Here is a 5,557-nt window from a genome sequence, read left to right as displayed (position 1 = left end):
ATAAACTAACATCAAACGTATATCAATTTTTATTTTTTTCTGCTTTTGTTTAGGAGAAGATGAAAACAAAGTAAAAGCGTAGTTAGATTCGATAATTTGCATCGATTTTGGTTTTGGGAGAAAAAACGTAGGATTAAAACTTCTATGAAGTGGACTATTATTTGAGGATTTTATTATCCATTTTTTGTTAGGGGTATCGTAGACATAATAAAAATAATAAATTTAACAAAAATAGGGATTTAGTAGTTGAATTTATACACATAAAGTCTCTTATAACAAATTGCCCCATTGGGAATATCTCTTTTCGTTAGAAGAGACAATTATTAACCGGGGTGGCTAAAATTAATACCAAAATTTTCCCACTTCAATACCACCAAGTTTAATACAATATTTTAAAGAAGTTTTTAAAGTTTTTTCTTAGATTAATACCACAAATATTTTGTTTAACAACAAAGCACTAAAATATCCCCCATCAAACCAAATACAACTTTTACAACTTTTTTTTTTTTTTTTTTTTTTTTTTTTTTTTTTTTTTTTTTATACCTCATTTCAATACCAAAAATTAAAAAAACTCTATTCTTTAAACCCAAACCCAACCCTCTCTTCTTCTTCATCTTCTTATAAATCCTCCAAAAAATCTCAAAATTAAAAAAAAATCAAAACCTCACAAAACTTTTAAAATGGAGTCACAAGACAATAAAATGGTGGTTTCCATGGAAGGAGAACCCATTAAAGTATGTATGCATCATTTTTGAGATTCAAAGTCGATTTTGAAGATTTTCTTTTTTGAAATTCGCCTACAATTTTCGACACATAAAGATCGAATTTTTGATCAATTTTCGAGACCAACTTGTCGAATTGTATTTAAAAAAAATAAAAAAACCAAATTCGACACATACATGTCGAAATTTCTCAATTTTTTTTTTCTTTTTTTCCTTTTATGCAATGTTTTTTCGACACATACATGTCGAAATTTTATATACAATTTTAGACAAGTTGGTGTCGAAAATTGACAAAAAATTCGACATGTATGTGCCGAAAATCCATGGAGGATTTAGAAAAAATCTTCAAAATTGACTTTTAAGCTCAATACAGACATGGATACATACCATAATGTGTTCTCCTTGATCGTAAACTATCATTTTATTGTCATTTGACTCCATTTTGCAAGTTGTGTAAGGTTTTGATTTCTTTAGTTTTGAATTTTTTAGGAGGACTTGTCGGTAGGAAGAAGAAGACGGAGGAGGTGAGGGGTTTGTGAAGAGGGAGATGGGTTTGAGGGGGATTTATGTGTTTAGTATTGAAGAAAGAAAAATGAGATTTGTAATGTATATTATGTTTTGATTTTCATTAAGGGTATTTATGTCATTAACTATTTATTATTTATTTATTTTTTTGTTGGTATTAAAGTAAGAAATTTTTGCTATTGGTTCTAGCCACCCCCTTATTAACCCATTAACCCTTATGTGGTCAACCGTATGATCTATTTTTGAGATAAATTTGTGTGTGGTGGTCACCATTTAGAGGTTGTTTGAAAAAACCTCCTCTAACATTTCATTAATAGAGTGAGACTCAATCCATTTCACTCTTTGAGATAAACCCTTACTTCATTACCTTCTTTCTAATCCCAACATTGTCCTGCCACTATCTTCTTACCACTACTCTCAACCCCATTTTTCGTTTTTCCTTTTTTTCTTTAAATTAGTTTTTATTTTCTATTATTATTATTATTATTATTATTATTATTATTATTATTATTATTATTATTATTATTATTATTATTATTATTATTATTATTATTATTATTATTATTATTATTATTATTATTATTATTATTATTATTATTATTATTATTATTATTATTATTATTATTATTATTATTATTATTATTATTATTATTATTATTATTATTATTATTATTATTATTATTATTATTATTATTATTATTATTATTATTATTATTATTATTATTATTATTATTATTATTATTATTATTATTATTATTATTATTATTATTATTATTATTATTATTATTATTATTATTATTATTATTATTATTATTATTATTATTATTATTATTATTATTATTATTATTATTATTATTATTATTATTATTATTATTATTATTATTATTATTATTATTATTATTATTATTATTATTATTATTATTATTATTATTATTATTATTATTATTATTATTATTATTATTATTATTATTATTATTATTATTATTATTATTATTATTATTATTATTATTATTATTATTATTATTATTATTATTATTATTATTATTATTATTATTATTATTATTATTATTATTATTATTATTATTATTATTATTATTATTATTATTATTATTATTATTATTATTATTATTATTATTATTATTATTATTATTATTATTATTATTATTATTATTATTATTATTATTATTATTATTATTATTATTATTATTATTATTATTATTATTATTGTTATTGTTATTGTTATTATTATTATTATTATTATTATTATTATTATTATTATTATTATTATTATTATTATTATTATTATTATTATTATTATTATTATTATTATTATTATTATTATTATTAAAAAATCGTAATTTAGAAAAAAAAACCATTAAAAATAAATAAATAAAACCATTTTTTAAAAATCAAAATGAAGAACATGAAAAATATAAGGAAAAATTATTTTAAAAATTAAAATCGAATATAAAAAAATTGAAAAATAAAAGATAGCCATTAAAAAAAAAAGGAAAAATATAAACTGAAATGTCGTGATATGGGGGGATATTAAGGGGATTTGCATATTTAAAATAAACTAGTATGCACCCGTGCGATGCACGGGGCGACATATTTTGAAATGGAAAAACATATCTGAAAAATAAATGTACGCAGATATCTATTATTATGCTCATTGAATTTAAGTACGAAACGTCATCGACCAACAATAATAAAAATTTGTTATAACTGTCATGTTTTTCATAGTTATAATAAAAGAATTGTACTATTAAATATTAGTATATCGTCAAAAATAAATCTTAAAGATAATAAGATTTGCACCGAGCACTCTAGGGACATGACTGAAAATAACATCGCACCGGGGAAAATATATAGAGAAGAAACACCTGCAAAAGAATAAATTATTAAAAAAAAAAAAAACATGTTACATGAATAACTCATAAATATGAAAATATTTTATACCTTCAAATTCGATGAAATACTTCCTTGTACACGACATTTCTAGTAACATTGGTGAGTTCACCCGAATCGGACTTGATTAATATTTTAATGCCACCTCTGCTTTTAACTCTGGACAGTGCAACATATAGTTGACCATGGCTGAAGACAGGCCTAGGAAGATACAAACCAACATGCGAAAGAGTTTGGCCTTGGCTTTTATTGATCGTCATTGCAAAAGAAACAATCAACGGAAATTGTCTTCTCTGAAATTTAATTGGCAGTCCCGAGTTAGATGGTATTAAAGTCATCCGAGGAATGAACACCATGTCACCGATATTTTTTCCGGAAAGAATTTTGCAACTCAGAACGTGAATGCCAGTTCTAATAATTTGAAGTCTGGTACCGTTGCACAATCCTCTAGCTTGATCGATGTTTCTTATTAGCATAACTGGTGCACCAATCTTGAATTTCAACGCATGAGAAAGAACTCCGGAGCATCTTATTGTGTTGAGGAATTCAGTCGAATAAATTTATGCATTATCCTCCGTTGTTTGCACGTCCCTACACATACTATCTGAGCTCAGGTACACCTTCTCCTCTCCTGAAAGGAGAGACATTAAGTGATCGTTCACATACTCGACGCATTCATTAGTTGGTGCAAGAATTGACCTCCCTTGAAAATAATCTGGATCATACATGTTACTCAACAAATCCGGGTAAACGAATTCGAGTAGGTCTCTGAATGGATCTTCTGAATCACCGATCAACATGTCATCTGGAATCTTTATCGAAGCTTCACCATCATTGTCTTCCCCAACATCCCCATTACCAACATTCACTATTCAGTCTCTAAATTCTTTTATTTCATCCACGTTAGATGTAGAAGAGCATGACTGCAATCTCATGTTCTTAGTCAACTTCATGACACGAAAGAAATTCCAACGCAGAGAGGAGTTTATCTTAGCATGTACTATGTCCTGCCTTGACGCTTTGAGCACAACTGGTAAAATCCGCCTAAAATCTCCTCCAAGAACAATCACCTTACCACCAAAGGGGTTGTCAACTTGTACTATTGACTTCATTGGCGCTTCAAAACAATATCTATGCATCATAGGAGCCTCGTCCCATATAATAAGCTTTGCCCTCATGAGCAACTCCGCCTGTGGACTTTGTTGCGATATGCTGCAGGTGGAACTCTCATGTACATTTATGGGTAGTCCGAATCGAGAATGAACTGTTCTTTTACCGGGGAGCATAATGATGCTATACCACTCGATGCAACGTTAATTACAATCTCTCCCTTCGAACGAACTGCAGCCGAAAGAGTTTTCCATAGAGACGTCTTTCCCGTTCCACCATGGCCATATAGAAAGAACATTCCACCACGGTCATGGGATACACCATCAATGACTACATCATAAACCTTTCTTTGCTCCTCTGTAATGGAAGAAAGACACCTGATCCGACTGGATTCGTGGTGGGCTGGTTTAAAGAGTTGAACAGGCCTGAACCTGGACCGGAAACCACGATAAACCTACAAGGAAGAAAAGAACCGGACTTAGGCCGGAGTTAGCACTCCGACGGCCAAGTCAGCAACTTCCTGAAGAAGATATTATGTTTATGCGTGTAATTTAGATATATGATTTGTTTTTTTATATTCTGCCTTCATCTGTATTTACTGGCCCTATTTATACTAGAGAAAAGGACGGACGTCAAAACATTCTTCAATTTAATTTACCTGTCCCATCGCGGTAATTAAGCATCCGGACCTCAAATTACCTTCAATGCAGTTTAATCCGTCATTTCATTGGCGGCTGTGGGGGCAAAAAGTAGGGGGCATAAAAGACATTCCTCTGCGCTTGTCAGTAGATTGGACGTGCATTAAATACCCCATGTGCATCAATGATCACCTACGGTGGGCGGCGAGAAGCTGGGCGAGAGAGCGGGTCAGCGAGAAGCCTCTCGCTCGCGGGCTACTCGCGACCTGTTGCTCGGCCCCTCTCGCCTAACGAGTACCAGTCTAATGGGCCCTCTTCTACTAATGGGCTTAATGGTGCTTTTTGGCCTGCTTTGGGCCTTTGGTCTTTATTGGATCTATCAAGCGATCCTGGGCTGGATCAACTAGTCCCCCACTCGCGGTTACTTGCGACCTGATGCTAGTGGCTGCGAGTTCTCCCCTCGCGCGAGAGACGGCTCGTATCCCCTTCTGACGGTTTGCTTTTTAGCATAATCATTGTACTGCCTCGTTTCATATTCCGCAGCAGAAAAACTGTATAAATTCCTGATAATTAAATAGCTGACTTTATTATTCTATTTAATTATATATATATATATATATATATATATATATATATATATATATATATATATAT

Source organism: Erythranthe guttata, chromosome 2 (assembly GCF_056151865.1).
Source record: "Erythranthe guttata isolate IM_541 chromosome 2, IM_541, whole genome shotgun sequence".
NCBI classification, from domain to species: Eukaryota; Viridiplantae; Streptophyta; class Magnoliopsida; order Lamiales; family Phrymaceae; genus Erythranthe; species Erythranthe guttata.
This window is presented reverse-complemented; position numbering follows the sequence as displayed.